This window comes from Balaenoptera acutorostrata, chromosome 4 (assembly GCF_949987535.1).
Source record: "Balaenoptera acutorostrata chromosome 4, mBalAcu1.1, whole genome shotgun sequence".
NCBI lineage: Eukaryota > Metazoa > Chordata > Mammalia > Artiodactyla > Balaenopteridae > Balaenoptera > Balaenoptera acutorostrata.
This window is the reverse complement of record NC_080067.1, coordinates 131,238,467-131,263,782: the sequence shown is the minus strand read 5'-3', so window position 1 is coordinate 131,263,782 and position 25,316 is coordinate 131,238,467. Positions and strand designations below refer to the sequence as shown.

The window sequence follows — 25,316 nt, the reverse complement described above, 5'->3', positions numbered from 1 at the left end:
TATATAACCACCTCAAAATACTTATGAGATGTGCTGCACCACATTACCTGTGACTTCAGAGACACAATTGTTTAAGATTTTTATAAAATAACACAGAATGCTATCCAACCTCTTAAAACAATAATTTTTTTCTTTTGCCTTTTGACATTGAAGATGCACTGTAAATTATCAAGAGGCTAAAAGACAGGTTTCCTTCGCCCTCAATGCAAATATGTTAAGATAGTGTTAATTTTCTTGTTCACACAAGAATTGTTTCCAGTCTATTTTTGTCATGTCGATAATAGCCACTGATGGTAATGAAAGTGATAACTAAATAACTAGATAAATAAATGAAATACTGTTAAGTCTCTCCTTTCTCTTGTTATTTTGTTCTTTCTTTTCTTTTCTTGTTTATATGAATGAAAAGAGATAGCCTGATGCCTTTTTCAAGGGAATGTGTTAAAATTTCATTCTTAAAACCATGTCTGGAGAAGGCCTTGTATCTTACTTAGCTTGAGAAAGGAGTGTTTGCTAATCTAAATGGAGAATGTTTATTTCTTATTGCATCATTTCAGTTGAGTGTTTTTCTCAAAAAGCTTAATATTGGGTCTAAGAATTGCCATTAGACCAGAGAACTATATGCAGATAACTGAAGACATTCCTCCCCAGCCATTTTCATTTAAGCTTCTTCTTATCAAAGAATAAAGAGCCAACTTAGACCATTATCTGTTATATGTATTCACTGTACATAGAATGCTTTGTTAAACCCCACAATCTGAGGTCAAACTATATATGCAAATGAAATGATTTTGTATATAAGAATGCTCTAAAGAATCCACACAAAAAGCTAGTGGAGTTAATAAACAAGTTCATCAATGTGGTAAGATATAAGATCAATAAACAATAACAACAACAACAAACACCCACATTTTGTCTGTAAGATAATTGAAAACTAAGGCTGGGATGGGCATGAAATTAAGCTAAAGCCACACAGTAGTAAATTGCAGAACGGAGTTTTGAGTTCAAATCAGTCTGACTTTAATACACGTTTTTTTCCACCCTCCCCCCAACTATCTCACAGTTTCTTCTGTGTTCAGTTCAATGACTCAATGAATATTTTTAAATAAATGGAAGAATTTTATTAAATAAAAAGTACCACACTTAAAACATTTGTATGCCATTATCATAAAAAAAAAATTCCATTTATTCATTGTCTGGATCAAAAAAAAAAAAAATTGAAACTCTCTTTGAGGCTAATAGCATAATAAGGGCTGCCTTTTGACCTGTGTGACACTAATGATATACAGCAAACTCTAAACAAGGTTTTATCCCCCTGGAACTCAAGGGATGCTGGCTGCAGTTCATCTCTCAGATTTGGCAGCATTTCTGGTACTGTAACTCTAGGGCAGGATCTCATTGCTTTTCCTTACCTTTGATTTCTGGTCTTGCTGTCTCTTTGCTGTGAGTTAGCAGAAGGATGTATTGCGTTAAAGGTGGAGAACTTGAGGTAGGCTGGAAGAAAGTTGCGTTGTAAACATTCTTGGAATCATGAGGAGTTTTGTAGCCAGGTCCTAAAGATAATACTGAGAAAGAGTCAGGAGAAAGTGAAACCAGTCTCTGGGAAGCATAATGGGAGGACAGGAAGGAGAGGTATGGAATCCAGGATTGGAAACTAAGGTATTATTATAGCTCAACTACTCACTGTATGTGCATCTCTGGTTCTGAAGGCTAAAAAGATAAAAATAAATTTCACTAAAATGTTACCAATGCATACTATAATCAAGCAAAATAATGATCTCTCTCCCTTAAAAAAACAGTACGTCACTCATTACATGTCCTAGGGATTTAAAAGTTCTGGCCTCTACATCTCCCAGCCATCAGTTGTTTGTAATGGCTTAGTAAAAGAAATAATTTTGTTTCAGTTTACTAGCTTTATGCATTTACTCTCTCTTAGCTGAAATGAGGGATGGAATTTGAATTCTAAAATCATGCACTTCTGTTCCACACAGTAAGTTAATTTTCAAGTTCATCAGATGTGTATTTACATGGTGATAGTATCTGTCACATAAACATTTTGTCAATCACTGCCTTCCTTCTGTTCTGATACACTACAAATTCCGTCTCAAATGTGACGAATACTTTGCTTGTTCTAAGTATAAATTGATTGTGGCAATGACAAGTGTTTTGCCAAATCGCATATGCTCTATTATTACGTTGCATTAACCAAAGTAATCATTGAAGTTTTAAATTAAAAAAAATAAATAAATATCTAGGTCAAAATTAAATCATGAAATGATTTTGCTTTTGCCCTTTAAATTCTTTTATCTTTTGAATAAACATTTGTCTAAAAGAACTATAAATATATAAACTAATCCAAGATCTTAAATTATAAAACCAATCAGAATGTGTGAAATAGCAATAGAATCTAATGAATAAATCAAGTCAGCCTTGCTTTTTTTGTACTGGTATTTTGCTTGGTTATACTACGCATGAAAGAGATGACCTTTTTCCTTTAACAGATAATGGCGCATCACTCTTGACCGTCATCACAGTAATAATTCCTTTGAGCAAAAATCACCAGTGAATGATAAAATTAGTGAGCAAAATTTGAAGTGACATTAGAATATTTATATGGTCTCAAAGTATCTCTGCTTAAATACTTATTGATTACAAAGGTATAAATATTAACTTTACAGTGGAGAAACCTAGCAGGCACAGCCTTAACCAAGTGATCAAAATTAACATCACCTTAATGGGACAAATTAACATTATGTGTCTCCTGACATGATACACTGAGAGGAGCACCCATTATTTCTTCGGTATTATTGCCAAGAGTATATAACCTGAATCTATGAAAAAAACATCAGACAGGCCCACGCTGAGGGACATTCTACAAAGTAACTAGCCTTAACTCTTCACAAGTGTTAAGACAAAAGCAACCCTGAGGACCTGTTCTATATTTAACAAACGTGGAATTAAATATGTGTGTTGCTATATTGGATCATGAACAGAAAAAGACATCAATATGTAATTTTATGACTTTGACCATCATTTTTTTATATAAGAGAATATCTTTTGTTTTAGAAAATATACAGTGAAGTATTTAGAGCTAAAAGGGCATATCTCTGTAAATTATGCTCAATATTTTCAAGAAAAAATAAAGAATTAAAGAGAATAAAGCAAGTGTGTGAAATGTAAATATATGAGGATTTGAGAAAGCTATGTGAGAACTGTTTGCATTTTTTGCAACTTTTCTTGTAAGTCAGATGTTATTACAAAAAACGTTTAAAAAACAGAGTAATGGCAAAAATTTGGAATTTTGAGATGATGTCAAAGGGAAGAGAACAAATAATTAAAATTTTCCGAGTCCCCAGTGAACGCACAGAGTGTCCGAGCCTGCCTCCTGGGTTTCAACAGCAGCAAACCAGGCGGCGGATTTCAGATAATCAGACTCCACCTTTACTTTCAACTGCGTTGGCGGCGCCAAAAGTGACTCTCAAGGCTATTGGAGCTGCTACACCAGGCAAGACCTTCAAGATGGTGGGAGAGAAAGACTTGGAGATCACCTTCCTCACCACAGAAATATTCAGAAATATACCTACATGTGAAATAACTCCTACAGAACACCTACTGAACGCTGGCAGAAGACCTCAGACTTCCCAAAAGGCAAGAAACTCCCCACGTACCTGGGTAGGGCAAAAGAAAAAAGAAAAAACAGAGGCAAAAAATAGGGACAGGACCTGCACCAGTGGGAGGGAGCCATGAAGGAGGAAAGGTTTCCACACACTAGGAAGCCCCTTCGCGGGCGGAGACTGCGGGTGGCAGAGGGGGGAAGCTTCGGAGCCACGGAGGAGAGCGCAGCCACAGGGGTGCAGAGGGCAAAGCGGACAGATTCCCGCACAGATGATCGGTGCCGACCAGCACTCACCAGCCCGAGAGGCTTGTCTGCTCAGCCGCCGGGGCGGGCGGGGTCTGGGAGCTGAGGCCCCGGCTCCGGAGGTCAAACCCCAGGGAGAGGACTGGGGTTGGTGGCGTGAACACAGCCTGAAGGGGGTTAGTGCGCCACAGCTAGCCGGGAGGGAGTCCCGGAAAAAGTCTGGAACTGCCTAAGAGGCAAGAGAACATTGTTTTGGGGTGCGCGAGGAGAAGGGAACCAGAGCACCGCCTAAACGAGCTCCAGAGACGGGCGCGAGCCGGGGCTACCAGCACGGACCCCAGAGACGGGCATGAGACACTAAGGCTGCTGCTGCCGCCACCAAGAAGCCTGTGTGCGAGCACAGGTCACTGTCCACACCGCCCCTCCCGGGAGCCTGTGCAGCCTGCCACTGCCAGCGTCACATGATTCAGGGACAACTACCCTGGGAGAACGAACAGGTGTGCCTCAGGCTGGTGCAATGTCTTGCTGGGTTCTGCTGCTGCAGGCTCGCCCCACATCCGTACCCCTCCCTCCCCCCCGGCCTGAGTGAGCCAGAGCCCCCTAATAAGCTGCTACTTTAACCCCGTCCTGTCTGAGCGAAGAACAGACGCCCTCAGGTGACCTACACTCAGAGGTGGTGCCAAATTCAAAGCTGAAACCCAGGAGCTGTGCGAACAAAGAAGAGAAAGGGAAATCTCTCCCAGCAGCCTCAGGAGCAGTGGATTAAATCTCCACAAACAACTTGATGTACCCTGCATCTCTGGAATACCTGAATAGAGAAGGAATAATCCCAAATTGAGGGAGTGGACTTTGGGAGCCATGATATATATATATATTTTTCCTTTTTTTCTTTTTCTGAGTGTGTATGTGTACGCTTCTGTGCGTGATTTTGTCTGTATAGCTTTGCTTTTACCATTTGTCCTAGGGTTCTGTCTGACTCGTTTTTTTTTTTTTTTTGAATAGTTTTTAGTGCTTGTTATAATTGGTGGATTTGATTTTTGGTTTGGTGGCTCTCTTCTTTCTTTCATTCTTTGTTTTTTTTTTTACTTTTTACTATTTTAATTTTTAATAATTATTTTTTACTTTTTATTTTAATAACTTTTTAAAATTTATTTATTTGTTTATTTTTCTTTCTTTTATTCTGAGCTGTGTGGTGCTCTGGTTAGGTGTCAGGCTTGTGCCTCTGAAGTGGGGGAGCTGAGTTCATGACAATGGTCCACCAGAGACCTCCCAGCTCCACATAATAACAAATGGCAAAGATATCCCAGAGATCTCCATCTCAACACCAAGACCCAACTCCACTCAAGGATCAGCAAGCTACAGTGCTGTACACCCTATGCCAAACAACTAGCAACACAGGAACACAAAGCCATCCATTAGCAGGGAGGCTGCCTAAAATCATAATAAGGTCACAGACACCCTACAACACACCACTGAACGTGGACCTGACCACCAGAAAGACAAGATCTAACCTCATCCACCAGAACACAGGCACTAGTCCATTCCACCAGGAGGCCTATAAAACCCACTAAACCAACCTTACCCACTGAGGGCAGACACCAAAAACAACAGGAACTACGAACCTGCAGCCTGAGAAAAGGAGACCCCAAAAACAGTAAGTTAAGCAAAATGATAGGACAGAGAAACACACAGCAGATGAAGGAGCAGGTAAAAACCCACCCGACCAAATAAAGGAAGAGGAAGTAGGCAGTTTCCCTGAAAAAGAATTCAGGGTAATGATAGTAAAGATGATCCAAAATCTTGGAAACAGTATGGAGAAAATACAAGAAACGTTTAACAAGGACTTAGAAGAACTAAAGAGCAAACAAACAATGATGAACAACACATAAATGAAATTAAAAATTCTCTAGAAGGAATCAAGCACAACAACTGAGGAAGAAGAAAGAATAAGTGACCTGGAAGATAAAATAGTGGATAAACTACAGCAGAACAGAGTAAAGAAAAAAGACTGAAAAGAATTGAGAACAGTCTCAGAGATCTCTGAGATAACATTAAATGCACCAACATTCGAATTATAGGGGTCGCATAAGAAGAAGAGAAAAAGAAAGGGACTGAGAAAATATTTGAAGAGATTATAGTTGAAAACATCCCTAATATGGGAAAGGAAATAGTTAATCAAGTCCAGGAAGCGCAGAGTCTCATACAGGATAAATCCAAGGAGAAACAGGCCAAGAGGCATATTAATCAAACTATCAAAAATTAAATACAAAGATAAGTATTAAAAGCAGCAAGGGAAAAACAACAAATAACATACAAGGAATCCCCATAAGGTTAACAGCTGATCTTTCAGCAGAAACTCTGCAAGCCAGAAGGGAGTGGCAGCACATATTTAAAGTGATGAAAGGGAAAAACCTACAACCAAGATTACTCTACCCAGCAAGGATCTCATTCCGATTTGATGGATAAATTAAAACCTTTATAGAAAAGCAAAATCTAAAAGAATTCAGCACCACCAAACCAGCCTTACAACAAATGCTAAAGGAACTTCTCTAGGAGAAGAACTTCTCTTTTCCTAAGAGAAGGAAAAGACCTACAAAACACAACCAAAACAATTAAGAAAATGGTAATAGGAACATACATATCGATAACTACTTTAAATGTAAATGGATTAAATGCTCCAACCAAAAGACATAGACTGGCTGAATGGATACAAAAACAAGACCTATGTATATGCTGTCTAAAAGAGACCCACTTCAGAACTAGGGACACATACGAGTGAAAGTGAGGGGATGGGAAAAGATATTCTATGAAAATGGAAATCAAAAGAAAGCTGTAGTAGCAATTCTCATATCAGACAAAATAGATTTTAAAACAAAGACTATTACCTGAGACAAAGAAGGACACTACATAATGATCAAGGGCTCAATCCAAGAAGATATAACAATTGTAAATATTTATGAACCCAACATAGGACCACCTCAATACATAAGGCAAATACTAACAGCCAAAATAGGGGAAATCGACAGTAACACAATCAGAGTAGGGGACTTTCACACCCCACATTCACCAAAGGGCAGATCATCCAAAATGAAAATAAATAAGGAAACACAAGCTTTAAATGATATATTAAACAAGATGGACTTAATTAATATTTATAGGACATTCCATATAAAAACAACTGAATACCTTTCTTCTCAAGTGCTCATGGAACATTCTCCAGGATAGATAATAACTTGGGTCACAAATCAAGCCTTGGTAAATTTAAGAAAATTGAAATCATATCAAGTATCTTTTCAGACAACAATGTATGAGACTAGATATCAATTATAGGAAAAAATCTGTAAACAATACAAGCACATGGAGGCTAAACCATACATTACTTAATAACCAAGAGAACACTGAAGAAATCAAAGAGGAAATCAAAAAATACCTAGAAACAAATGACAATGAAAACACGATGACCCACAACCTATGGGATGCAGCAAGAGCAGTTCTAAGAGGGAAGTTTGTAGCAATACAATCGTACTTTAATAAACAAGAAACATTTCAAATAAAAAATAAATAAATAAACTTACACCCAAAGCAATTAGAGAAAGAAGAACAAAAAAACCCCAAAGTTAGCAGAAGGAAAGAAATCATAAAGATCAGATCAGAAATAATTGAAAAATAAATGAAGGAAACAAGGGCAAAGATCAAGAAAATGAAAAGCTGGTTATTTGAGAAGATAAAGAAAATTAATAAACCATTAGCCAGACTCATCAAGGATAAAAGGGAGAAGACTCAAATCAATAGAATTAGAAATTAAAAAGGAGAAGTAACAACTGACCCTGCAGAAATACAAAAGATCATGAGAGATTACTACAAGCAACTCTATGCCAATAAAATGGACAACCTTGAAGAAATGGACAAATTCTTAGAAAAGAACAACCTTCCAAGACTGAACCAGGAAGAAATAGAAAATATAAACAGACAAATCACAAGTCCTAAAATTGAAGCTTTGATTAAAAATCTTCCAACAAACAAAAGTCCAGGATGAGATGGCTTCACAGGAGAATTCTATCAAACATTTAGAGAAAAACTAACACCTATCCTTCTCAAACTCTTCAAAAATATAGCAGAGGGAGGGACACTCACAAACTCATGCTACGAGGCCACCATCACCCTGATAGCAAAACCAGACAAAGATGTCACAAAGAAAGAAAAATACAGGCTAATATCACTGATGAACATAGATGCAAAAATCCTCAACAAAATATTAGCAAACAGAATCCAACAGCACATTAAAAGGATCATACACCATGATCAAATGGGGTTTATCTAAGAAATGCAAGGATTCTTCAGTATATGCAAATCAATCCATGTGATACACCATATTAACAAACTGAAGAATAGAAACCATATGATCATCTCAATAGATGCTGAAAAACTTTTGACAAAATTCAACACCCATTTATCATAAAAACCCTCCAGAAAGTAGGCATAGAGGGAAGGGAGAGGGAAGGGAGAGATATGGGAACATATGTATATGTATAACTGATTCACTTTGTTATAAAGCAGAAATTAACACACCTTTGTAAAACAATTATACTCCAATAAAGACGTTAAAAAAAATGATACACAACGCCCAAGTTGAGACTTATTCCAGAAATGTAACTTTGGTTCAAAATACAAAAATTAATCAATGTATTATAATGTATTAACAGAATACAGGAGAAAAACACATGGTCATCTTAGTAGAGCAAGAAAAACAACTGATAAAATTTAGGATATAACCTTTTAACAAACTAAGAATAGAAGGGGACTTCCTTAACATGATAAAATGAATTTATTACAAAAGCTTACTGCTAACTTCATTCTTTTTTTTTTTTTTTTTTTTTACTCTTAAATGCATTTATTATAAATTGGATTTGTTTCCCTACAGAGTAGAGAGAAATAGTATATCGATAACTTGGGAATTTTAAATTTTAAAATGTTTGCATGATATTTTGGCATGTAAAGAAGCACTTATTTTCTAATACATGTTTAAACTTTTAATGATATAATAATGTCAGTATAACATACCAGATTTTAAAAAATAACCTTCCCTTCATTGTAACAATCACAAAACCCACCAATTTTTTGACCCCATCTGAGTAAGTGATGCTGTTACCAGGGAGATGGAGATGGAGCAACTGCAAATTGATATCTTTATGGTCTCATATATGTGGTTCCTCCTGACTTGCAACTGATAGAGAAGCTAAAGAAATTCAAGCAGAAAGAAGTGTCTCTAACCTGAGGCGGTTACTCTTACAGTACTCTTACAATAACTTGCATTTGACATTTGTGTAAATAATTTTTTCACAGGAAAATAATATATATCAGAATATTACACTTAGACCATGCATGCACTATAGAATTAACCTTTGCAACATCATATAAGCAAGGAAGAAAACTCTTAGGAGAGCTAAGTTATTACTCTGCACCCAGAGAAAGTAGCAGAAGGACTGCTCCTTAGATTACCAGCCTGTGGAGAAACCCTTGTGTGTACAAAACGTCTGCACACGAACCAGCAACTTGACATAACATTTTATACTCCATATGTGTCAGGCCTTGGGATCAGGGAAACAATATTCTTTCAGCCTATTTATTCCATCACTAACTGTAACAACCTATGGCGGTTTTAATCTGTAAATACCCAGCAAGTGTACCCTTAAAGGCGGGAGAGACTTGCTCAAATGTTCTGCACACCACAGAGTCTGAGAGCACGCTGACCGAATGCAAAGGGATCGAGTCAATTTTGCCCACAGAACAGCAACATCGTAAGCTGGAGTCATGGCTGGAATGCACATCCAAGCGAACTTTCTCAGATACCTGAATTAAGACAAGAATCCACACCCATTATGGAGAAGAGGATTTAGGTGAAGGAAGGAGAGGTACAGTCTTGATGGGCTCTGCTCTTTTAGAGAAACAGGGAATGGAATAAATTATGGTTCTTTATTTAAAAACAGAAAAATGTGAAGAACAAGTTTAGACCTAAAATAATCACAGGTACCTGAGGATAACATGCACTTGTGTAGAAACAGAATGGACCAGTATTCCAAACTGAAACAAAACAAAACAAGAAAGGAATTGCCTGACTCAGTAATTTATCACCTTGAGCAAGTCAGTCAGCCGTCCCTAGCTTTGGTTCCATCATTTGCAAATGTGTATAATAAATCTGCAGATGTACCTCATCAGATTGCCAGCCATTAAGATATCCTGACTATCTGACACCAAAGTGTGCAGAGACAGAAAGTCTCACAAGGTGCTGGTGGAGGTATAACTTGCTACAATCCTTTTAGTATTTCTTTTTTTTTTTTTTTAAATTTTTTAAACATCTTTATTGAAGTATAATTGCCTTACAATGGTGTGTTAGCTTCTGCTTTATAACAAAGTGAATCAGTTATACATATACAATATGTTCCCATTTCTCTTACCTCTTGCATCTCCCTCCCTCCCACCCTCCCCATCCCACCCCTCTAGGTGGTCACAAAGCACCGAGCTGATCTCCCTGTGCTATGCGGCTGCTTCCCATTAATTATCTATTTTACATTTGGTAGTGTATATATGTCCATGACACTCTCTTACCCTGTCACATCTCACCCCACCCCCTCCCCATATCCTCAAGTCCATTCTCTAGTAGGTCTGTGTCTTTATTCCCGTCTTGCCACTAGGTTCTTCATGGCCTTTTTTTTTTTTTTTTTCCCTTAGATTCCATATATATGTGTTAGCATACTGTATTTGTTTTCTCTTTCTGACTTACTTCACTCTGTATGACAGACACTAACTCCATCCACCTCATTACAAATACCTCCATTTCATTTCTTTTTATGGCTGAGTAATATTCCATTGTATATATGTGCCACATCTTCTTTATCCATTCATCTGTCGATGGACATTTAGGTTGCTTCCATGTCCTGGCTATTGTAAATAGAGCTGCAATGAACATTTTGGTACAAGACTCTTTTTGACCTATGGTTTTCTCAGGGTATATGCCCAGTTAGTGGGATTGCTGGGTCGTATGGTAGTTCTATTTGTAGTTTTTTAAGGAACCTCCATACTGTTCTCCATAGTGGCTGTATCAATTTACATTCCCACCAACAGTGCAAGAGTGTTCCCTTTCCTCCACACCCTCTCCAGCATTTATTGTTTCTAGATTTTTTGATGATGGCCATTCTGACCGGTGTGAGATGATATCTTATTGTAGTTTTGATTTGCATTTCTCTAATGATTAATGATGTTGAGCATTCTTTCATGTGTCTGTAGGCCATCTGTATATCTTCTTTGCAGAAATGTCTATTTAGATCTTCTGCCCATTTTTGGATTGGGTTGTTCGTGTTTTTGTTATTGAGCTGCATGAGCTGCTTGTAAATCTTGGAGATTAATCTTTTGTCAGTTGCTTCATTTGCAAATATTTTCTCCCATTCTGAGGGTTGTCTTTTGGTCTTGTTTATGGTTTCCTTTGCTGTGCAAAAGCTTTTAAGTTTCATTAGGTACCACTTGTTTATTTGTGTTCTTATTTCCATTTCTCTGGGAGCTGGGTCAAAAAGAATCTTGCTGTGATGTATGTCATAGAGTGTTCTGCCTATGTTTTCCTCTAAGAGTTTGATAGTGTCTGCCCTTACACTTAGGTCTTTAATCCATTTTGAGTTTATTTTTGTGCATGGTGTCAGGGAGTGTTCTAATTTCATACTTTTACATGTTCCTGTCCAATTTTCCCAGCACCACTTATTGAAGAGGCTGTCTTTTCTCCACTGTATATGCTTGCCTCCTTTATCAAAGATAAGTTGACCATATGTGTGTGGGTTTATCTCTGGGCTTTCTATCCTGTTCCATTGATCTATATTTCTGTTTTTGTGCCAATACCAAACTGTCTTGATTACTGAAGCTTTGTAATATAGTCTGAAGTCAGGGAGCCTGATTCCCCCAGCTCCATTTTTCGTTCTCAAGATTGCTTTGGCTATTCGGGGTCTTTTGTGTTTCCATACAAATTGTGAAATTTTTTGTTCTAGTTCTGTGAAAAATGCCAGTTGTAGTTTGATAGGGATTGCATTGAATCTGTAGATTGCTTTGGGAAGTAGAGTCATTTTCACAATATTGATTCTTCCAATCCAGGAACATGGTATATCTCTCCATCTATTTGTATCATCTTTAATTTCTTTCATCAGTGTCTTATAATTTTCTGCATACAGGTCTTTTGTCTCCTTAGGTAGGTTTATTCCTAGATATTTTATTCTTTTTGTTGCAATGGTAAATGGGAGTGTTTTCTTAATTTCACTTTCAGATTTTTCGTCATTAGTGTATAGAAATGCAAGAGATTTCTGTGCATTAATTTTGTATCCTGCTACTTTACCAAATTCATTGATTAGCTCTAGGAGTTTTCTGGTAGCATCTTTAGGATTCTCTATGTATAGTATCATGTCATCTGCAAATAGTGACAGCTTTACTTCTTCTTTTCCGATTTGGATTCCTTTTATTTCTTTGTCTTCTCTGATTGCTGTGGCTAACACTTCCAAAACTATGTTGAATAATAGTGGTGAGAGTGGGCAACCTTGTCTTGTTCCTGATCTTAGCGGAAATGGTTTCAGTTTTTCACCATTGAGGACAATGTTGGCTGTGGGTTTGTCATATATGGCCTTTATTATGTTGAGGAAAGTTCCCTCTATGCCTACTTTCTGCAGGGCTTTTATCATAAATGGGTGTTGAATTTTGTCGAAAGCTTTCTCTGCATCTATTGAGATGATCATATGGTTTTTCTCCTTCAATTTGTTAATATGGTGTATCACATTGATTGATTTGCGTATATTGAAGAATCCTTGCATTCCTGGGATAAACCCCACTTGATCATGGTGTATGATCCTTTTAATGTGCTGTTGGATTCTGTTTGCTAGTATTTTGTTGAGGATTTTTGCATCTATGTTCATCAGTGATATTGGCCTGTAGTTTTCTTTCTTTGTGACATCTTTGTCTGGTTTTGGTATCAGGGTGATGGTGGCCTCGTAGAATGAGTTTGGGAGTGTTCCTCCCTCTGCAATATTTTGGAAGAGTTTGAGAAGGATAGGTGTTAGCTCTTCTCTAAATGTTTGATAGAATTCACCTGTGAAGCCATCTGGTCCTGGGCTTTTGTTTGTTGGAAGGTTTTTAATCACAGTTTCAATTTCAGTGCTTGTGATTGGTCTGTTCATATTTTCTATTTCTTCCTGGTTCAGTCTCGGCAGTTTGTGCATTTCTAAGAATCTGTCCATTTCTTCCAGGTTGTCCATTTTATTGGCATAGAGTTGCTTGTAGTAATCTCTCATGATCTTTTGTATTTCTGCAGTGTCAGTGGTTACTTCTCCTTTTTCATTTCTAATTCTATTGATCTGAGTCTTCTCCCTTTTTCTCTTGATGAGTCTGGCTAATGGTTTATCAATTTTGTTTATCTTCTCAAAGAACCAGCTTTTAGTTTCATTGATTTTTGCTATTGTTTCCTTCATTTCTTTTTCATTTATTTCTGACCTGATCTTTATAATTTCTTTCCTTCTGCTGGCTTTGGGGTTTTTTTGTTCTTCTTTCTCTAATTGCTTTAGGTGCAAGGTTAGGTTGTTTATTCGAGATGTTTCCTGTTTCTTGAGGTAGGCTTGTATTGCTATAAACTTCCCTCTTAGCACTGCTTTTGCTGCGTCCCATAGGTTTTGGGTCGTCGTATCTCCGTTGTCATTTGTTTCTAGGTATTTTTTGATTTCCCCTTTGATTTCTTCAGTAATCACTTCGTTATTAAGTAATGTATTGTGTAGCCTCCATGTGTTTGTATTTTTTACAGATCTTTTCCTGTAATTGATATCTAGTCTCATAGCGTTGTGGTCAGAAAAGATACTTGATACGATTTCAATTTTCTTAAATTTACCAAGGCTTGATTTGTGACCCAAGATATGATCTATCCTGGAGAATGTTCCATGAGCACTTGAGAAAAATGTGTATTCTGTTGTTTTTGGGTGGAATGTCCTATAAATATCAATTAATTCCATCTTGTTTAATGTATTATTTAAAGCTTGTGTTTCCTTACTTATTTTCATTTTGGATGATCTGTCCATTGGTGAAAGTGGGGTGTTAAAGTCCCCTACTATGATTGTGTTGCTGTCGATTTCCCCTTTTATGGCTGTTAGTATTTGCCTTATGTATTGAGGTGCTCCTATGTTGGGTGCATAAATATTTACAATTGTTATACCTTCCTCTTGGATCGATCCCTTGATCATTATATAGTGTCCTTCTTTGTCTCTTGTAATAGTCTTTATTTTAAAGTCTATTTTGTCTGATATGAGAATTGCTACTCCAGCTTTCTTTTGATTTCCATTTGCATGGAATATCTTTTTCCATCCCCTCACTTTCAGTCTGTATGTGTCTCTAGGTCTGAAGTGGGTCTCTTGTAGACAGCATATATATGGGTCTTGTTTTTGTATCCATTCAGCCAGCCTGTGTAACTTCATTCTTAATGGTAAAATATTCAATACTTTTCCCCAAGATAAAGAACAAGACAAAGAAATTTGCTCCTGCCACTTTAACTCAGTATAAAGGTTATAGACTAGTTAAGTAGGCAAGAAATTGAAGTGAAAGACCTTCAGCTTGGAAAGAAAAAAAGTAAAACTACCTCTATTTGCAGATAACATGATCTTGTATAGAGAAAACCCTAAGAAATACACACACACATGCACACACACATGCACACACACAAGTATGATGATTAAGTGAATTCAGCAATGTTGCAAGTTACAAAATTAAATAAAATAATTAATTGTACTTCTAAATACTAGCAATGAACAATTCAGAAATTAAGAGAGCACTTCCATACAACAAATAAAATACTTAAAAATTAATCTAACAAAGAAAGGCAACACTCGTGCAGTGAAAACTATAAAACATTTATGAGGGAAATTAGAGAAGACCTGTATAAATAAAAGATATCTTGTGTTCATGGATTGGAAGACAATATCGTTAAGATGATTGCAATCATTTCTAAATTGTGCTATAGATTAGACATCATTTCTATAAAATCCTAGCTAGTTTTTTTTTTTTGCAGTAATTGGTAAGCTGACCCTAAAATTCATATAGAAATTCAAGGGATTCAGAATAGCTGAAATAAGCTTGAAGCAGAGGAACAAAGTTAGAATACTCATACTTCCCAATTTTAAAATTTACTACAAAGCTACTGTAAACAAGACAATGTGGTGCTGGCATAAGCATAGACATATTAGACCATTTGAAAAGAATTATGTGTCTATAAGTAAACACAATCATTTATGACCAATTGGTTTTCACCAGGGTGTCAAGACAATAAAGCATGGGAGAAACAGTCTTTTTAACAAATGGTACTGGGACATCTGAATATCTCCATACAAAGAATAAAGTTAGATCTCTATCTTACAGCATTTACAAAAGGTAGATCAAAATGGATCAAAGAACCAAATATAAGTGATAAAATTATAAAAAAGAAAAAAGCGTAAACCTTTGTGACCTGGGATTAGGCAACAGTTTCTTGTAAGTGAAATCAGAGTACAATTAACAAAAGAAAAAAATACATAATTGACAAATCATAAAGATTTCTTTATCAAAATTAAAACCTTTTGTGCTTCAAAGGACACTATCAAAAAACTGAAAAGACAATCTGCATAATGGGAGAATAAATTTGCAAATCATATATCTAATAAAGGTCCCCTATCCAGAATACAAAAGTAATTCTTTCAACTTAACAATAAAAAGACAAATAACCCAGTTTTGTTCTTTTATTGAGTTGAGTTGTAAGAGTTCTTTATATATTTCTGGAGACAATGACTAGTGACCTTGAGCATCTTTTGTGTATATATTAGCCATCTGTATATCCTCTTTGAAGAAATGTCTATTAAAACCCTATAATTAAAAATGGGCAATAGGTTTGAATAAACATTTCTCCAAGGAAGATATCTATATATCTATATATCTGTACCTATATCTATATAACCTATGAGCATGTGGAAAGATACTCAGGATCATTAGTCATTAAGAGAATGCAAACCAGAACCACAAAGAGATACTACTTCATAGTCACTAGGATAGCTGCAATCAAACACTAAGTGTGGACGAGGCTATAGAGAAATAGGAATACTCATAAAATGTAAAACGGTCTAACGTCTATGGAAAACAACTGGGCAGTTCCTTAGAAACTTAAACATGGAGGCACCATATGGCTCAGAAGTTCTATACTAGTTTGTATACCCCCACAAAAATCAAACCCACAAAAAATCTGTACATGAATGCTCATAGCAGCATTATTCATCCTAGCAAAACAGTGAAAACAACATAAATATCTATTAACTGATAGCTGGGTAAACAAAATATAATATAGCACACGATGGAATATTACTCAGCCATAAAAAGGAATAGAATACTGATACATGCTACAATATAGACCAACTGGGAAAACACTATGCTAAGTGAAAGAATGACAGAGGAGCCCCAACCAGGCCTTGCATCACAGTACAATTGGGTAGAAAGAATGAAGGCCACAATAACAAACCAATGCAGGAGGGGGGGGGTCTCCTTGACTCAAGAAAATGGGTACATAGTGCTTCACAGATCCAACAACACAACTTCGAGCCACGGAGCCACAAAGATTTGGGACCTTGGGTCACTCTTGTGTCCTAAATGGACAAGACTCCATCTGTTCAAGCAAGGCCCAGCAGTTTCCCAAAGGAGAATGATAGAGTGGTCAGCAGCCTACCTATGTGTGATTTGCTACTTGACCTTGATATTGGAAAAGAAAAAGTGTAGAATAATGTTCCACATTTGTTGAATAAGAAATGTTCATTACTCTTTGAAGTATTTTGGGCCATTTATTGAAGGTCTGTTTACCTATGAAAAAGCTCTCAAACTTTTCTGGAAATTTTGCATATTAGACCATTTTGCTATATCTACACATTCTAAATGTAAGCAGGTTGCTACCATATAATAACATCGAGTTAAAAAATCACACATTGTAAATGTCCTTCAAAGATCATACAAGAGAAATGTCTTCTCAAAAGAATTTTTGGAAATGAAATTGTTAGAACATCACGACTATAAATAATACTAGGAGCATCATACACAGCTGTGTTCAGTGGGTTGGAAAGGTGGAGTAGTTTGTCAATTACAGTCCATGATTACCTCCACTAGTACTGGTTCCCCTGGAGGTTTCTTCTTGTGAGTCTCAGTTTCAGTAAGCCATGACTTCCTGTATTTGCCTGTCTGTCTCTCCAACGCGGGAGATAGCAGTTGGCCCTGTGTCTTCATGTCTCTTATGAATCCAAGAAGAATTGTTGATTTTTCAGTCTGTTTAGCTTTTTCCTTGTTGTTAGAATGGAATGGTCACTTCTAAGCTCCTTACATGTGGAAACAGAAACTCCAAGTTCTTGATCTTTTATGAATATTTCTAAGAAGTTATATGAATTGAGTGCTGAGTAAATGCTTTGAGCGTTAGAACTCAAAACTGTATAAAATAATGACCTAGATAAACTATCCTGTGAAAGCTAATCATATACACTTTACTCTGATTGACTTAAAATTTTCTCTCTCTTAGAAATGTTCTTCAGTCACCAACATTGTACTTAACAACTTACAGAGCTGGTCTCTAAATTGTTGCTTAGTGCATGCGCTATGTTGTGATAGACACGTAAAGCAGCTGGAATCTTTAAAACAAATGACACAAAACATGATCCCTCATCTAGAAATTCTGGCAAGTAATTAACTGACTTCTTTGTGGAAATCTCCATCCATCAGCTAGATCTTTTAGAGGCCTTGTTGATAGACAGATAAAATAATTTTTCCAAACTCCCAAGCATCTCAAAATTATGCTTGAGATAACAAGCATAATTTTTGAGTCAGGAAATAAAGAAATAGGACTTTTCTTAAAGATATGCCATAAGAGAAATATGCATATTCATTATGATGTAGCAGAATTCAATTTGCCTCTAAAATAAACAGTTTATCTCAAACCATATGAAATTGCCATATCTGACCACTTTTGACTTATGAAAATGTGTATTTTATGCAAAACCTAAAAAATACATAGGAAAGCTAATGTAAAAATTAAAATATATTTTTCTACTATACCAACAATAAGGCAGTTTCCTGTTAATGCTAGAATCTTCTTAAAATATATTAAATATATTAAAATATATTAACTACTGCATTTTGAGAAATATCATGCACATTAAAAAGAAAAATTGACAAAGTAAAAATAGACTCTTTAAAGTTATGCAATGGCATTTCCATTTAGCATTTTGACTCTGGAAGAAAGAGTAGATAGAGATATAATAGCCACCAGATGATGTTAGTGAGATGAAGGCATTCAAAATAAACTCAGACATAAGTAGGTAATCTATGCATAAGATATGGGGGCAGAGTGTATGAATGCAATGGAAATCAGCATAAAGTTTTCTTACAAAGAGTACAAAATTCCACCATATTGTCTCAACACACCATAAGCATTACCAAATTTTTTATGGTATTTCTAATTTTAATGTAGTTTTATCAAGAGAGAAATACACATACATTATTGATTCAGTTTCATGAAGTATCTGAAAAGTGCTTCAAAAGTAGATGTAATAATTATTTATTGGCAACATAGGCACAATTTCTTAGTAAAAAGCTTTCTTAGTAAAAAAAAAAAAAAAATGAGCACGACAAGAATGACAATAAGGTAATCTCCAGCTTGAAACAAAGTGTAAAATATAGAGGTGAATTTAACAAAAGTCAACTCATAATGTGCAAAATCAGGTGGCAAGACAATGAGCAAAAGCCCCTACCTGCCACCCCAGCCCCAAGATTCCCTAATATCACAACATTTGTACTCATGGGAAGCAATGTGGTTAACTGACCATGTTCATTGCTTTTTTAATTAAGAAAAGTGTGCCAAAGCATCTGCCGACTTTCTACAAAATAAGCTGTGTATCTGCTAGAAAGGAGAAACAAAAGTTATGTCTGTAGACCATGATCATATCTTTTTGTTTAAACTAACGTTTGATTTTTTTTTTTCAATAGAATATGTTGAAACCTTCACCACCCCTGCCAGTTAGACCCCCAAAGGAGACAAGGGGAATACTTGACCAGTCATTTCTGTTTTGAACAGAATAAGAAGAGGAGAACACCCAACTTTGCTCTTTGCTGGAAGCTGCAGATAAAAACCTCTGTTTTTGGCCCCAATTCTCACTATAAGCAAAGCTAGAACTTAGCTTAAGGATGTTATCTGCCTTAAGAAGAGATCCAAGCATTGCCTGACACTGCATTTGGTATGGAATTCTGTATTTGAAATTCTTTTTTTTTTTTTTAATTTATTTTATTTATTTTTGGCTGTGTTGGGTCTTCGTTTCTGTGCGAGGGCTTTCTCTAGTTGCTACGAGCAGGGGCCACTCTTCACTGCGGTGCGCGGGCCTCTCACTATCGTGTCCTCTCCTGCTGCGGAGCACAGGCTCCAGACACGCAGGCTCAGCAATTGTGGCTCACGGGCCCAGTTGCTCCGTGGCATGTGGGATCCTCCCAGACCAGGGCTCGAACCCGTGCCCCCTGCATTGGCAGGCAGATTCTCAACCACTGCGCCACCAGGGAAGCCCTGTATTTGAAATTCTTAATCCCACTTTAGTTCCATCTCAGTTTCATGGTTTCCTGAAATCTCTGATTTATTTTAATTTACTAAGAACAACAAACTTAAGTATGTTCTGGTGCTCAAGGTAAAGCAACCCCTAAGAACTTATTCTTAACTCATGGCGTATGAATTGACTTCAACATATCTGTCAACGATTTTAAAGAATATGCAAAATTTATGTGGATGTAATATGTTTGTTTTTCTAGAGAAAAGGCCAATAAAAGGAAAGTTTCAAGATAAAAGGAAGATGTACTTAGGTGGTCAGTGACAGGAAATTTATAAAATAAATAAACAAATATGTAATTGATTGTACTGTTCTCTGTCTGAAGAAAATTTTTGTTACTGTTCTTGAAAGTGGAATCAAGCAACACGTAATTGGTCAGTAGATCTCTAGCAAGTCTAGGAGAAAGCAGACCCTAATTCAAGGACTCAAAAATCTATTTATAAATGGTTGCATAAAGCTCTCTGTTTTGTAATACTAGACCGACCACCTAATTTTTGAACTTCTGTGTCAATACTTACCAAAAATTCTTCTGTATGTTCCATTTGATCAAAATAAAATGATGCAAAAAAAGTCATGAAAATAGTAATACAATTTATAGAAAGTTTAGAACGTGTATAAAACATGTAGACCATATACTATATTTTTACTATATTTGACTACATTTGAACATAGTTATCAGATCTGAAGAACATATGGCCTCTGATGTTGAAAGACTCCTTGTGGATTAATCTACAATTAATTGAATAAAAACTTTTTTATCTCCTCTGAAATTTCTCGTGATTCAACAGCAGGCATTTACAGGAAATTGTCAGATATCTCTAAGACTCCATAAAATCTTGATTTTATATGTATTCTATATATATAGAGAGAGAGAGAAAGTGAGAGAATACTAAATTCGGCTGAATGCCCTTGAGTTTTCAGTCATTTGAATCAAAAACAAACAAACAAAAATGTTCCCTGTGGTAGTGGAATTTAGTAACAAATTTAATCATGTGCAGATAGCAAGGTAGAAGTAAAGCTCAAGTAGGCACATGTGAGACAGCAAGCAGAGTATAGTGCCTACTACAGTACTACAATAGGATAAGTTTGTGCTGTGTCTAGTGGATGTCATCTTAAAGTACGTAAAGTGTTTGAGAAGAAAATAAATTCCTGTTTTAATGTGGTTGTGATAGAACATGTATCTCTCTTAGATTTTAAAGAAAAACCTTATCTCTGACCCAGTTTCTAGGATTTCCTCAGAATCTTCTTATTGCCCAGATTTTGATTACTTCAGTTTGGTTAATATAAAAATTTAATGAACTAAAAATTAAGCGAGCCATTTTAACAATAAATATGCAAATAAAAATCCAACATCAATTTCTTAGGAAACATTTTTAAATTCTTTTTGTTTATTAGTGTCCCACTTTTATTTTCTGTATTTGCTTACATTTGAAGAGGAGGTGCAATAATGACATAAAAATGTCAAATAAGATAAAAATCATGTGGTCAGTAATGGACCCCATTACAATTTTGGCATCAGTTGGAAAAATCAAGTATTTCATATTCTCCATATGTTTACAATATTGTCTAGTTATTCTTACATGGTGATAGTTGCTAATAGTAACTTTTATATGTATTGAAGTGTAAAATATACCAACTCATGCCAATTTGATACCATTATGTTTAAAATAAATCATAGTAATATTAAGATTATATAATTATTTAATATCAAATAATTTTGCCTGTTTTAATCGTTCAAAACTTATACTTGGGTCCCTAATACATATTTATTTGGGGCACCTGAAAACTGGCTATTTGGAGAGCATTTTTAAAATTTGCATGAATTCCTTCAAAGAAAAAAATAGTTCCTGTGATATTTGGGCTGGAGAAGACTCTTCCGTAAAACTTCTGAAGGTTAATAAGTTATCAGTCTCTGAGTGGCAGCAAGAGGAAAGAAGTGTTTGTCTTATGGATGGAAAATAAAGTCACACTCTTGGAGCATGATCCATTATGAGAAGGGTTAGGAAGATGAAACGTTGGCTATGTCCACCACCTGCTAATTTCCTAGCTACTTCTTTCATTCAAAAGTTGAGTTTCATCTTCTGTTCTGGAGTCAGTAGTAATAAGGTCATCAGCCATGTGAAAGAATGATGATATTCTGAAATAATAGATGAATAAATAAAATGTGGAAAGGGAATGAGACCTTAACATGAAAATATTTATTAGGTCATTTTCAACACACTAATCCAAGTCATTAACTCAATTATTCAACAGATACCTGTTGAGATCTAATTATACCGAAGACTCACGTCCCTGGAGTTATTAATTTCTAGTGGGTAAGTTCAAAAAAATCCCATTTTGCAATGGCTGGTAAGTTATCTCATAGAGTTTTATTGATTATAATGATAAAAATCGTGATGATAATTGCAAACATTAAAGATAGTGATTTTCTTTCATCCAAAATGTAAAATGAAACAGGAAAGAAAGTGAAAATCTATATCAATTTTATATCATTATTCAAGAAAGGAAATAATTATGAATAACTGATAGATCACTTATAAGAGTAGAAATCTTTAACATCAGCATTCAGAAGCTGTGCAGAGCTCAACATATGTGTTTGGCATGCCCACCCTCCATGGTTCAGTATGCAATTTTCCAAGTATTTGGGCATAATTTTCTTACTTACCTGGGGGGTCACCTTCTCTGCATGTGTTTCTCTTCCAAGAGTTTTCTCCTATTTTCAACTGATGTGCCAGCCTCAAACACAATTTCTGAGTTCTTATTTTGGATAAGCCAGTTATTAACACAACTTAACTTTCACACCCTATAATTAAAAGCAAGTATCTTACCATGTCCTATTACTATAGGCAAACTTTGAAAGACAGAACAATTTTTATTAAAGATTCAGTTAAGAGCTTATGGCTCTCCTTGAAGATGATCACTTAGTCAATTTAATGGTGATTTCAAAACTTAAACTTGAAAATTTTCTTCAAAAAATATCTTCTAATATCAAATGTTCTTCAAAATTTGAATATAGGATGACTTTAAGTGAATAGATGTTTGATCCTATTTTTGTACCTAAGTTTCTATCTTTCATGTTCTAGTTCACTGAGAGGGAGTTTAGGAACTTAAACTTGGAACTGTCTCGATTATGACAAGAAAATTGGAAAAAAAATCACCAGAATTCTTGCCACATTAAGCAGCACATTGTTAAAGATAATTATGGCAGGCTGGCTCAGGAACTAGCAGAGTTTGGCTGTAGCGTTCTAACAAGAGAAAGAGAAGATATCTCTCACAATGTAAACTTCTGTCAACAAAGACTTTTAAAATATTTTTTTCTATATTTGTAAAATCACAGATGCAGATATACAGAAGCTATGGAGACAGGAAAAAGAGCCAAATATACAATTTTAATCTAGTTTTGGAGATTGAGAACTTCAACATATTTTCATTTGCATTTCACATAATGCCATTCCATCACAGAGAAAGCAGGCAGCACTGACATAAGAGCTTCACATCACATCACACATAGGAGTGGAGAATTTGAAAGCCATTGAGCACTGAATTTCCCCATTGTACTGCAATTACACCTGTGCTACCTAGCTGTGCACAGAGCCCCATGAAATACAATGTTCCAGAATGTCAAAATGTCTCATTTCTTGCCTTTGATGCAGAGGCCTAATTGTGCTGGATCTGGCGCTTGTGTTGGGCTATGTTTCAGTTACAAGCATAAAGCAGAAGGTCTAATGATTTTTAATTTAAACGAAGATGCAGTTGTAAACATTCAGCTTTGTACCATTCTTTAAATAATGCTTTTGGTTACTTATAAAGAAAAATATGGGAGTTGCTGTGATATAAAAATAATACTTAAATCATGAGAATGTTTTAACAGAGCTATTGATCTGTAGTCATCTGTATAGCAAAGTTATACATACTTATATTCCTTTTCATATTCTTTTCCATTATCACAAGATATTGACTCTAGTTCCCTATGCTATACAGTAGGACCTTGTTGTTTATCCATCCTATTTATACTAGTCTGCATCTGCTAATCCCAAGCTCCCAAATGTTTCTATATTTAAATAAAAATATTTAAAAGTTTAGAACTTTGTGAATTATTAAAAGGCAGGTACACTTTTAACAACTACTAGGTCAGAAAATAGAAATTCTGCATATACATTCCACTAACCCCTTCCAATCACATGCTGGCTTTTATGATAAACACTCTAATGCTCTTTAAAATAACTTTATTCCATAGTTTTGTTTCTTTTCAATTTTTTTAAAATCCATGTGTTCCTCCTTGATCTCTTTTATTGTTTAATTTGCTACCTATTTGTCTAAAAAGCCAGATAATTTTTTCTGAAGTTTCCTACAATCCAGATTTTGCTGGTTGGATCACGATGTTGTAATTTAATATGTGTCTCTGTCGTTTGTAATTTTTGTTAATTGATAATGGGATCCCTAGTGTAATTAGATTTAGGGTGAATGTTTTGGCAAGTCTACTTCATAGATAATATGTTTACTTCAGTTAGGAAGAATATAATATTTGATTGTCTCTCATGTTGTGATATTAACAGCCATGAATTTTCAGTTAATTCCCTAGGGATTGCAAAATGAATTTGTTCTCATTCTAAAATTTCTTCTTCACAAAACTAGAATATATTTAAAAAGATATATTTCATTTCATCCATGTCTTAGCTACCTTGTGACATAGTTAATATAAGAAAGGCAGAATAGATTCTCTCCCTTCTTTACCAACAGTTAAAGAGTTGATTTTCTAGAATCCTCAAAAGATAAGCAATTAGTTTTTTTTTTTTTAAGTATTATTTTAAACTGGTGAATTTAAGTATATTTGATGTGGTTTGATATATTGTACTTATTATCCTCATTGATGTTAAAAATTTGTCAGCTCTGTGCTTTGTGACCACCTAGAGGGGTGAGATAGGGAGGGTGGGAGGGAGGGAGATGCAAGAGGGAAGAGACATGGGAACATATGTATATGTATAACTGATTCACTTTGTTATAAAGCAGAAACTAACACACCATTGTAAAGCAATTATACTCCAATAAAGATGTTAAAAAAAAAAAATTGTCAACCTTTGGCCATTCTACATCTGAACTGGAAGCAGGCAATTTACCCATTTATTTCTTTTGGTGGGAAATAGGATTCCAGGACCTCAGTCTGGGTACTAGGAGTGGTCACTGTTTTTAGAAATATGAATATAAATCCCCAGGAGTTCTTACTGACTTGATTTTTTCCTTTTTTAATCTCAAGATAATTGTCTTGAATTATAATTTTTGGTATTTATTTTATTCTCTTGCTTTGGTGTTCCTTAGCAAACTTATTTTACATAAGCTGTATCTTCTTTGACTAGTTTCTATATTTATCACATTCTCTTGATCCATTTGCATCCTTTTCTTCATTTCTTTTGGATTAATTTTTTACGTTATTTCTCAGAAGGCATTATCTATTTTGTTTGTTTGCCCTGTCTTTTTTCTGATCTTCTTATTTTGTCTCCAGTTAGGAAATATGTTTTCTTTAATTTTATTGTCTCTGAGTTTTATCCCCTCACTTCTCAGCTATAAAGTTATGTCTATCATATATGTATTGTTTGTATAATTCTTTTAGCACATTTAAAAATGTTATAGTTTTTATTTTTTTGTGGGTGTTTCTTTCTAGCATGCTTTTTTTTTTGTCTCTAGGAGTTATACTAAGGCAACCAGTATTTTTAATATTATTTTTAAAATGAGAAAAGTCGTTCAAGATTGCTTTATAGCTCAAGATATCCCTTTAGTTCAAAAGAATGGCATCTTGCTTTCTGAATTTT

At 35.4% G+C, this 25,316-nt stretch overlaps 1 pseudogene; it reads left to right on the top strand.

Moving 5' to 3' along the window:
* Positions 1-3,279: 3,279 nt before the first annotated feature.
* Positions 3,280-25,316, top strand: part of LOC103003888 (40S ribosomal protein S2-like) — a 54,053-nt pseudogene continuing 32,016 nt past the window's right edge.